The following is a 12,601-nucleotide window of genomic DNA, read 5'->3' as shown; positions in this document are numbered from 1 at the left end:
AAAAAAAAAAGACTACTGGCTGGGTGTGGTGGTTCATGCATGTAATCCCAGCACTTCGGGAGGCTGAGGCAGATGGATCACAAGGTCAGGCGATCAAGACCATCCTGGCCAACATGGTAAAACTCAGTCTCTACTAAAAATACAAAAAGTAGCTGGGTGTGGTGGCGTGTGCCTGTAATCCCAGCTACTTGTGAGGCTGAAGCAGGAGAATCGCTTGAACCCTGGGGAGCGGAGATTGCAGTGAGCTGAGATGGAGATTGCAGTGAGCTGAGATGGTGCCACTGCATTCCAGCCTGGTGACAGAGAGAGAGTGCATCTCAGAAAAAAAAAAAAAAAAAAAAGACAAAGTATCCCCTCCTTCACGCACCCAACACACAATGGTGAGACAGGCATGGGACAACCTCAGTAAATACTAAGCATTCACAACGGGGAGAAATGGGGGTGCATAGGAATTCTGCAAAACTGAAATGAACAGGACTCATTGTCAAGGCCTTCCGCCTTGGAGCTAAGGACTGCTCCTGCAGAACCGCCCTGTTAGCTCCTGGGAAATGATTTCTTAGTCCATTGTTGTCTTTGGCCCTTAGCTTTGCCCTCTGGGCTGTTGCCTCCATCTTCTGAGATGTACTTCCTTTTCTATAAGAATTGGCTTGTGTTGGTAGCAGCTTTCTCAACCTGCTTTCTTTTGCCCTTAGAAAATTTGGGACCCAGATGGCTTTTTCATTTTGAACTGTCTCTGTCCCACAACTCCCTTAACACTTTGTCAGCTTTTTACGTATGAGAAAATAGTCCACTCAGCCAAGCATGGTGGCTCACGCCTGTAATCCCAACGTTTTGGGAGACTGCAGCGGTCGGATAACTTGAGGTCAGGGGTTCAAGACCAGCCTGGCCAACATGGTGAAATCCCGTCTCTACTAAAAAAAAAGATACAAAAGTAGCCGGGTGTGGTGGTGGGTGCCTGTAATCACAGTTGCTCGGGAGGCGAGGCAGGAGAATTACTTGAACCTGGGAGGCAGAAGTTGCAGTGAGCCAAGATAGTGCCATTGGACTCCAGCCTGGGCGATGGAATGAGACTCTGCCCAAAAAATAAATAAATAAATAAATAAATAAGTAAATAAAAATAGAAAAGAAAAAAGTAGTCCACTCAATTAGACAAAAGCCATAGCCACGATTATTTTAGAGCTGGTCCTCCCTCTACTTCGGGCAGCATATCAGAGAGCTGTGCGACAATGACTTTAAGATTCTTAGAAACCCCTTTTTCTAGCTGACAGGGTTATTTGGCACCATCTTAAATCTCTCTGAGGTCTTAAAGAGTCTTACAGCCTCAAACTTAATTTGATCTTTACCCTAAAGCCATGTCTTTGCAACTTTACCCTAAAGCCATGTCTTTGAAATCGTGTCTATGGAAGTATGAAGTCAAGTGAGTGAGGCAGGAGATTAACACTTGATGTGTGGAAGAGGGCAAGTGCATCCTAGAGGTGAACAAGAAGGGATGAAGCGGGTGGGGACATAAGCAAGGCGACAGAGGAAACAGAATGCCTGGAAAAGTCTCGGCAGTCTAAATCTAACTGCACCCGGTGGGTATCTGGGGACCTGAAATAGCCCGTCTACATGAAGTTGCTTTCTTTTTTTTTTAAAGAGGCCAGGCCTCTCTTTGTCACCCAGGCCAGAGTGCAGGGGTATGATCATAGCTCACTGCAGCCTCGAGCTCCTAGCTTCAGGCAATCCTCCTGCCTCAGCCTCCTGAGTAGCTGGGACTATAGGTGCATGCCACCACACCTGGCTAATTTTTGTATTTTTTGTAGTGATGGAGTCTCACTATATTGTCCAGGCTGGTTTCAAACTCCTGGGCTCAAAGGATCCTCCCCTGGTTGGCCTCCCAAAGTGTTGGGATTCCAGGTGTGAGCCACCGCGCCTGGCCTGAAGTTTCTTTCTGGAGAGTTCCTCCCATTATAGTGAAGTAATTCTGCTTCCTAAGCAGCTGAAGAGCTAGTGTTATATAAGGGAGCCATAAAGGAAATGGGGCGGCTGTCCCAAAAGGAGCCCAGAATGATGTAGTGTCAGAAAGTCAGCCCGAAGCTGCAGGACATGGGTCTCCCTGTGTGCCGACTGGGCATCTGGACAGCAACTGGTGGCACTTTACCGTTTTGCAATCTGGGCTTTTTGATCCTGCATCTTTGCAAAAGACAGGAACATTTCAGTGGAAGAAAATGGAGGAGCTTTTCTAGACAAACAGTGGCTCTGATGCATATTGGACCTTTCCTATGACATGCAATGAAGCCACAGAGGCCCCTGAGTAGACCTAGGGAAGCACTCCTTTCCCCAGGAACTGGCCTCATGGAGTTTGCCTTAAAAAGGTAATGATTTGTGTGCGGTGGCTCACGCCTGTAATCCCAGCACTTTGGGAGGCCGAGGTGGGCGGATCACTTGAGGCCAGGAGTTCGAGACCAGCTGGGCCAACATGGTGACCCCTCATTTTTACTAAAAATACACAAATTAGCTGAGCATGGTGGCGCCCGCCTGTAATCCCAGCTGCTCAGAAGGCTGAGGCAGGAGAATCGCTTGAACCTGGGAGGCGGAGGTTGCAGTGAGTAGATTGCGCCTCTGCACTCAAGCTTGGGTGACAGAGCGAGACTCTGTCCCAAAAATAAATAAATAAATAAATATTAAAAATAAAGCAGCTGAGCCTCCCCTCCCTCCCCCACCATCATGCAGGGGCAGCCTGGACGTATTTCAGACCTTGTGCGCTGAGCCGGTGGAATGGTCTTTACTTCTATCCCTGCTTGTCTCCAGCACCCTTTGCCCTCTTCCTATAGCCAGAACCCCTTCAAATAATTAACTTTAACAAATGGAGATGCTCAGTGCTTCTCTACTTCAGCTGCACATTATACCACTTGGGGTCACTTAAAAAAAATTCAGGCCAGGCACAGTGGCTCATGCCTGTGATCCTAGTGCTTTGGGAGGCTGAGGCCAGAGGATTTCTTGAGCCTAAGAGTTTCAGGCTGCAATGAGCTATGGTTGTGCCAAAGCTCAAAAGCTATGGTTGTGCCAAAGCTCCAAAGCCTGGGTGACAGAGCAAGACTCTGTCTCTTTAAAAAAAAAAAAAAAAAAAAAAAAAAAAAAAAAAAAAATTAGTTCATCTAGTTGAACTGTGGGGCCCAGATGTATTTTCTCAAAAGCACATCAGGCGATAGGTATGTGAGAATACCTTGAAAGACCCTTGAGCCAGTTTAGAAAGTTTTGTCAACATAGCATTTGTTGACATTTTCAGGTGTCTGACAACACTACATAAACAAACAGCCTTTGGTAAACTAACAAAACCTGTATTACACTCTTCCTTGGATACTCTGGCCTCTGGATTGCCTTCTTGGTGTAATTCTTGGGGATCTTTTGGGGTGCCATCTGGCCTCTGGCCTCATGAGCTTTGCACGGTATGGCAGAATGATAGCTACTCATACCTGTGATCCTAGCACCCAGAAAATACTACGATAGAAGTCTCACTAGCTATCCAGTCCAGTCCAAACTTCAGCTTGCCACCTAAGGATGGTTTTATTGAAAAACACAACTGCTGTTCACGAGATAAATCTTAGAAAGTTTTGTCTCAAAAGGTTTTCCATGCAATTTGTAACAGGCTGTCATAATCCACAGGATAATACAAAGAGAGTAAAGACCAACACCACCGTCCAGCACTTCCTCTCTTCCCAGCCTTCCGAATCCCACCCAGAGACCCACAAGCTGGTCTTCTGTGCCATCTTCATTCCACATTTGGACAAGACGGAGGACTCATGCGTCAGCCTCTGGGGGTAAGGATTTCCACATTATTATCTGCCATGCAAAATAGCAGTTCCTATTCATTTCTTCCAAATCTGCCTCTGTCAACCACTGATGGCGCACTACCCCGTACTGCTGGTACTGTGAGATTCGGCACCATTGTCTATGTTCTGACTGTGCGCACCTTTGGCATGTCACGGCCAAGGTCTCACCTTCCCCTGAAGGATGGAGTTTGGTTTTTGTTTACCTCCTGTGAAGGACCCGCTTTCTGCTAATCATTTTAATTACTCTCCCCTGGAGCCCTTCCAGTCCTGTCACGCCATCTGTAAATGGCAGAGAACAGAAGGACACACATTATGGTGTCAATTTATAATAATTTGATACAAAGATGCGATCATGATGTTTTGTTTTTAGTATTGCTATCTGCATGTTCTTGGTTTTTTTGGCGGAGTGGGGGTGGAGGTGGGAGGAGGAGGCTGGAAGCCAGGGCAGGCTGGACAGTGGATTTACAACTTTAAGGAATGGTTTTCAGGTTCATGAAATTGTTTTCCTTCAGCTGTTATTACCTTCCTCTTGCCCCCACTGACACTCGGCGGGCAGGTGTCTGCCCTCCCATGCAGCTCGGTCACATCCTTCTGCAGCCTCCTTTCTGCCACTCTCAGTTCACTACCTGGCACATGACCTTGGAGATTCCACCACATACCTCTTCCCCCAGATCATTTATCACTATGGTAATTAAGACTTGGATGTTCAGACTGTGGAATGAAAATAGAACAGGTTCTAGCACAGATTTTTAAAAATATTTTTCTTCCTGCCTCCAAAAAAGTACATGTTCATTTAAGACAATTTTGAAAATACAAACAAATGTAAAGAAAATTAAAATAATTCTTAATTCTATTACCCAGAGATGACTTCTTCTAATATTTTGGTTTATATTCATCCAGTCTTATTCAAGGAACACAACAAACAGACATTCTTTCCCTTTATCTTTGAAAAATACAATATTTGATACATACAAAGAATATATGTAACATTACACCCCCCCGGCCCAAGAATCAAAACATTCGAAATCATGGCAATAATTGTCATGTACCTATGTGCGCCCCTTAGTCTACCACTTCCTCTCCTGGGGTGGGAGTATCATTCGCTTGTCTTATTAAAGTAATTTTAAAAATTGTTTGTGTTTATTTGATTTTGAGCCTTGTAAAAATGGTTACATGCAATGAGTCATATGTTTCTTGCTTTCTTCACTAAGAAAAATGTTGGTTCAATTTATCCATGTTGTGTTATGCAAATGCTCTTTTATTTTTGCTGCTGTTTAATATTTCCACTGTGGAGATATACACATTTATGCATTCATTCTTCTCTTGCTGGCCATTTGGATTGCTTTTATAAGTACTAAGAACAGGCTGTGTGTGGTGGCTCATGCCTGTAATTCCAGCACTTTGGGAGGCCGAGGCGGGCAGATTGCCTGAGCTTAGGAGTTCGAGACTAGCCTGGGCAACATGGTGAAACCTTGTCTCTACGAAAAATACAAAAATTAGCCAGGCGTGGTGGTGCACACTTGTGATCTCAGCTACCCTGGATGCTGAGACACAAGAATTGCCTGAACCTGGGAGGCGGAGGTTGCAGTGAGCCCAGATTGCGCCACTTTACTCCAGCCTGGGTGACAGAGTGAGACTCTGTCTCCAAAAAATAAAAATAAATAAATAAATAAGTACTAAGAACAGTGCAGTGACTGTACATTCCTCTCAGCGCATGCGTGAAGAGTGTCTTTGGGGTTGAATAGCTGGATATAAGGTATGCAGAATTTCAACTCTGTTAACTGTTGCCAGAATGGTTGTACTGATTTATATTCTTAGCATTACTGTATAAGAGTTTCCAATTGATTAGCCTTTTTTTCCAGCATTTGGAATTGTGAAACTTTAAATCTTTCCATTCTAGTAGGTGTACAACTTTGTAGTATTAATTTGCATTTTTCTGAATACTAATGAAATTGAGGATCTTTTTCTATGTTTACTGGCCATGTGTTTTCTTATCCATAAAATATCTATTTACATGCTTGCCCCTCTTTCTGTTGTGTTGTCTCACACTTTTTTTTTTTTTTTTTTTTTTTTTAAAGACAGGGTCTCGCTCCGTCACTCAGGCTGGAGTGCAATGGTGTGATATTGGCTCACTGCAACCTCCACCTCCGGAGTTCAAGTGATTCTCCTGCCTCAGACTCCCAAGTAGCTGGGACTACAGGTATGCGCCACCATGCCCGGTTAACTTTTTTTTTTGTATTTTTAGTAGAGATAGGGTTTCACCATGTTGCCAGGCTGCTCTGGAACTCCTGACCTCAGGTGATCCACCCACCTTGGCCTCCCAAAGTGCTGGGATTATAGGTGTGAGCCACTTCTCCCGGCCCTCACATACATTTTTAAACAAAATTTGAGTCGTACTACATATACCATTTTACATCATCTAAAACATTCTTTTACAGTGTTACTTTAATGCTTTGGGACTCTTCTATCTCATAATTTAATCAGAGCCCTGTAAATATTTTTTTAAATTTTGGTTTTTAGAAATAACTCTGGTGAGATACTCTGTTGCGTAAATATAATTACACATCACTGAATGTTTTAATACAAGTTCTAAGAATTGAGATTTCTGAGCCTGGACAACATGGTGAAACCCTGTCTCTACAAAAAAATACAAAAATTAGCTGGGCATAGTGGCATGTACCTGTAGTCTCAGCTACTCGGGAGGCTGAGGTGGGAGGACTACCGGAGCCTGGGGGGGTCCAGGTTGCAGTGAGATATGATTGCACCACTGCACTCCAGCCTTGATGACACAGCAAGATCCTGTCTCAAAACAAAACCAAAAAACCCAATAATATATCTTGGAAATGACTATGTATCAGTCAGTAAAGATCTTCTTCATTCCTTTTGATGGCTTCCTAGTATCCCACTGTATTTAAGTACCATAGTGTATTCAACCAATCTTTTTTGTTTGGGTATTTAGGTAATTTCCTATGCAAATACAAATATTTTTCCAAATTATGGTGCAATGAAGAAACTTACGTATGTAAGCATGCCTATGTATTTTGGAGGTATCTTTAGCATAAATTCCTAGAAGTGGGAGTGCTAGGTTGAAATGCAAATGTACAAATCGTTTCATTAAATCTTACCAAATGCTTCTCCATAAGGGCTATACTATTTTTCATTTCTTACAGCAATGTGTTTCTCCATAATCTCACTGACAGAGTACAAATATTCAATTGCTCCAACACCATTTTTTTGTTGCTGTTTTGAGGAGTCTCGCTCTGTTTCCCAGGCTGGAGTACAATGGCAGCGATCTCGGCTTACTGCAACCTCCGCCTCCCAGGTTCAAGCGATTCTCCTGTCTCAGCCTCCTGAGTAGCTGGGACTACAGGCGCCTGCCACCACGCCCAGCTAATTTTTGTATTTTTTAGTAGAGACAGGTTTCACCACGTTGGCCAGGCTGGTCTTGAACTCCCAACCTGAAGTGATCCGCCTGCCTTGGCCTCCCAAAATGCTGGGATTACAGGCGTGAGCCACTGCGCCTGGCCTCCCAACACCATTTATTAAAAAGCCCATCTTTGCCTCAGCCATTTGACTGTTTATTGTCTACTGGATTTTCATAAGCAGTAAGTAAACTTCTGAACTTTGTATTTGATTTCATTGGTCTGCCTATTCATGTGCCAGAACCACACTGTTTTCATTCAAAAAGCTCTATAGCATGTTTTAATATTTGCTAGGGCTAGTCTCCTCTCATACCTCTTTCTTTTCTGTGCCTCACTAGTTATCCTTGAGTGTTTATTTTTCCACATAAACTTTGGTATCAACTTGTATAGCTACAGAAAAAAAATTTGTTTATATTTTTTGGAGAATCACATTAAATTTATAAATTAACATAAGGAGAACGGTTATCTTAATAACATTAGGATATTTTAGACAAAACCAAGTGATGTCTTGTTCAAGTATATATATATATGTCTTTGAGGAGGGTTTTATAGTATTATTTTTTGATAAAAACAGCTGGTGGCCAGGCGTGGTGGCTCACGCCTATAATCCCAGCACTTTGGGATGCCGAGGTGGGCGGATCACAAGGTCAGGAGTTTGAGACCAGTCTGACCAACATAGTGGAAACCCTGTCTCTATTAAAAAAATACAAAAATTAGCTGGATGTGGTGCCATGCACCTGTAATCCCAGCTGCTCGGGAGGCAGAGGCAGGAGAATCGAGTGAACCCAGGAGGCAGAGGTTGCAGGGAGCTGAGATTGCACCACTGCACTCCAGCATGGGCGACAGAGTGAGACTACATCTCAATACATAAATAAAATAAAATAAAACAACGTGGAATCAGATGATATGTGGTCTTCAGTGACCGGTTGCTTTCACTTAGCGTATAATATTTTCAGGGTTTATTCATGTGGTAGCATGTATCAGCACTCCATTCTTTTTCTTATTGCCCAATAACAGTCATCTGGTGGAATGAAGTGGTATCTCATTGTGTTTTTGATTTGCATATCCCTAATAGTTAATCAAGTCAAGCCTCTTTCTGTGTGCTTATTGGTCTTCTGTATATCTTCTTTGGAGAAATGTCTAATCAAATATTTTGCCCATTTTACAATTGGGTGATTTGTTGTATAATTGTCGTGTCTAATTATTCCTTATATATTTTGGATATAAGTCCCTTATTACATGTATTATCTGGAAATATTTTTGCCCATTCTGTAGGCTGTCTTTTCAACTTCTTGATGGCATCTTTTGACTTACAAAAGTTTTAAATTTTGATAACGTCTAAGGTATCTATATTTTCCTTTGTCATTTGCCTTTACCAGCCCCAAGGAATGAAGATTTACAGCTATGTTTTCTTCTAAGAGTTTCACAGTCTTAGCTTTTACATTTAGGTAGGTAGTTGAAGTCCTAATCTCTGGTACCTCAGAGTGTAACTATATTTGGAGATAGGGTCTTTAAAGGGTTACTTAAGTTACATGAGGTTATTAGAGGTGGGTCCTACTTCAATAGGACTCGTGTCCTTTTAAGAAGGGAAGGTAGGCTGGCGCGGTGGCTCACGCCTGTTAATCCCAGCACTTTGGGAGGCCAAGGCAGGCGGATCACTAGGTCAGGAGATAGAGACCATCCTGGCCAACACGGCGTGAACCTGGGAGGTGGAGATTGCAGTGAGCCAAGATTGCACCACTGCACTCCAGCCTGGGTGACAGAGCAAGACTCCATCACACACACAAAATTTTTTTTTGTGGTGGCCAGGCACAGTAGCTCACTCCTGTAATCCCAGCACTTTGGGAGGCTGAGGCGGGTGAATCACCCGAGGTCAGGAGTTTGAGACCAACTCCGTCTCTACTAAAAATAAAACGAAAATTAGCCGAATGGGTCGCATGCACTTGTAATCCCAGTCACTTGGAAAGCGAGGCAGGAGAATCGCTTGAACCTGGGAGGCGGAGGTTGCAGTGAGCCGAGATCACACCACTGCACTCCAGCCTGGGTGACAGAGCAAGACTGTCACAAAAAAAGAAAAAAAAAAAATTTTATTTTTTAGAGGTGGGGTCTTACTCTGTCGCCCAGGCTGGTCTTGAACTCATAAGCTCAAGCAATCTTTCCTCCTCTGCTTCCCAAAGTGTTAAGATTATAAGCATGAGCCACCATGCTCCGCCCTTGCCAACATCTTGATGTAGGACTTGTAGCCCCCAGAACTATGAGAAGATACATTTCTGTTCTTTAAGCCCACCAATCTGAATATTTTGTGATGGTAGCTCTAGCAGACTAATACATAAACCCCACTTGGGTCATGGTATATTATTTTCTTAAATCATGTGGGCCTTGTGTTTTGTGATGTGCTTGCTTGATAAATTTATTCCTTTTCCTCTAGTATAGGGGTGGCAAACTATAGCTCACGGGCCAAATCCAGCTCAATGTCTGTTTTTGTAAATATAATTTTATCAAAACATAGCCACGCCCACTTATTGACATGTCATGTATGGTTGCTTTTGTGCTACAGTAGCAGGCTGGTGTAGTTAGACTACTAAATCTAAAATGTTTACTATCAGATGCTTTAGAAAAATTTGCTGACCCTGCTCTACTAGACACTTAAGATGGGCTTGCATGTGCAGTATTTTCTGAGTTGTGCATTTTGTAAACAGTTCTTTTTTATCGACTAGATGTTTTAAAAACAGCATGAATGGATGGATATAAAATCCTTGGCTTGCATCTTTGTTCCTTAAGTTTCTAGAAAATGCTGAAAATGCTGTATCACTACTGCCTTGCTTTGTATATTGCTCTTAAGAAAGCTGATGCCAACTATTTTGGCTACCAGACTCCATAATAAACCACCTACCCTAAAAAGCATGGCTTAAAGTAAGAACCATTTTAATTATAATTTCACAGTCTTTGGAGTTAGGAATTTGGGTAGGGCTTGGCTGGATGATTCTTCTGTTCCCTGTGGCTTCAGCTGAGGTCACTCAGTGGTATTCTGCTGATGTAGGGCTTTCATGACGATTTCACTCATACCAGCAAGAATCAGCTAGGTCCTCTCCTTCTCCATGTAGGACCTTTCTGGGGAGTTATATGTTTTACAAAGCAGCTCAGGGCTTTAAGAATAAGTGTTCCTGGCCGGGCGCGGTGGCTCACGCCTGTAATCCCAGCACTTTGGGAGGCTGAGGCAGGTAGATCACAAGGTCAGGAGTTCGAGACCAGCCTGGCCAACATGGTGAAACCCCATCTCTACTAAAAATACAAAAATTAGCGAGGCATGGTGGTGGGTACCTGTAGTCCCAGCTACTTGGGAGGCTGAGGCAGGAGAATCGCTTGAAACTGGAAGGCAGAGTTTGCAGTGAGCAGAGATCGTGCCACTGCACTCCAGCCTGGGTGAAAGAGTAAAACTCCATCTCAAAAAAAAAAAAAAAAAAAAAAAAAAGGGTTCCCAAAGACCAAAGAGCCAAACCCAAGTGGACACTTCAAGACTTCTTGTGACCTGGGATTGGAAATCCCAGAATATTGCATGTTCTATTAGCCGAACAATTCAGTAAGGCCAGCCTGGATGGAGAGGAATGATAAAAAAAATTGGCAGCCACCTTTAAAGTACTGCAGCCCAATTTTCTTTTCTTCCTTCCTTTTTCTTTTTTTTTTGAGGCGGATTTTCGCTCTTGTTTCCCAGGCTGGAGTGCAATGGCGCAATCTTGACTCACTGCAATCTCTGCCTCCCGGGTTCAAGCGATTCTCCTGCCTCAGCCTCCCAAGTAGCTGGGATTACAGGCGTGCACCAGCATGCCTGGCTAATTTTTTGCATTTTTAGGAGAAACAGGGTTTCACCACGTTAGCCAGGCTGGTCTCGAACTCCTGACCTCAGGTGATATGCCCGCCTCAGCCTCCCAAAGTGCTGGGATTATAAGTGTGAGTGACCACGCCTGGCCTGCAGTCCAATTTTCTTACCCTTTTAAACAATTTGAACTTTGTACATGCAAACCTCGAAGATTATTATTATTATCAGTTTAATAGTGTAAATAGCATAGCTCTCAGAGGTCAGCCTCTGGCAGTTTTCCCAGGTAAATGTAGGCCTTACAGGTTCATATCTTATTTTCAGAAAGATTCTTAGATTATAGCTTCAACATATGTAGAACTCCAGTGACACATATGTTAGATATTCTTTGCTTGTATTCAAATGACATTCCAAAAAGAGACAGAAACAAGCACAAAGGTGTGGAGCCAAGGGGAAGTGGAAACATTTCAGGAGTTTGTATGGTGTGTGTGGAGGAAGCAACAGAAGATGGACTAGAGAGAATGGGCAAGGTCTAGATTAAGGGAAGTGCTAGACAGTGACACCAGGGGTGGTAAATTTTTGAGTTTCCTCTAACCTGCAGAATGGAAGATGGATTGGAAGCAGCAAGACTGGCAGGGAGACGACATAAAAAGCTGCTGCATGGCTAGGTGCAGTGGCTCACGCCTGTAATCCCAGCACTTTGGGAGGACAAGGCAGGTGGATCACTTGAAGTCAGGAGTTCGAGACCAGGCTGGTCAACATGGCGAAACCCTGTCTCTAACTAAAAGTATAAAAATTAGCCAGGTGTGGTGACGGTCGTCTGTAATCCCAGCTACTCAGGAGGCTGAGGCAGGAGAATCGGGTGAACCTGGAAGGCGGAGGTTGCAGTGAGCCAAGATCGTGCCACTGCACTCCAGCTTGTGTGACAGAGTAAGACTTCATCTCAAAACAAACAAACAAAGCTGCTGCATTAGTTTAGGTGAGAGGGCCTAAGAGGGATACATTCTAGTTATTTATTTATGAGGAAGCATCAGTGGGACTTAGTGGTTGTTGGGTATGGCGTCAGGGCAGAGGGGTGGAGGGAGAAGAAGGAATCAAGAATGGTCCCCCAGTTTCTGAACTGGACAACTGGGTGGAGAGTAGTTTAGACATGTAGAGTGTGGGGTATCTCTAGGACACCCAGTAGAGAAGTCTGGCGGGCTTTTGTGAATATGGAACCAAAATGAGTGGCCCGAGCTAGAGATAGTGCACTTGGGAGTTGCCGATACGCGGCAGATGAAGACACGGAGTGGATGGAATGGTCCAGGGAGAATGTGTGGAGTGAGACCAGCTGAAGAGAGAATCTGTGAAACTGAGAAGTGGTCACAGGGGTTAAGAAAGGAGTCATGCCATGACTCCAAGGGAGTTTCAGAAAGAGTGGGGTACTCTGTCAAATGTCACTGAGAGTTCTAATACTATGAGGACTCAAAGACGGCTTGTGGTATTTAGGATCAAATAAGCCACTCATGACTGAGAGCAATGCAGTGATGCGGTGTGGACAGAAACTACATAGG

The sequence above is a fragment of the Rhinopithecus roxellana genome, chromosome 17 (genome assembly GCF_007565055.1).
Source record: "Rhinopithecus roxellana isolate Shanxi Qingling chromosome 17, ASM756505v1, whole genome shotgun sequence".
NCBI lineage: Eukaryota > Metazoa > Chordata > Mammalia > Primates > Cercopithecidae > Rhinopithecus > Rhinopithecus roxellana.
The sequence above is the reverse complement of the archived record's forward strand: the minus strand, read 5'-3'. Positions refer to the sequence as shown.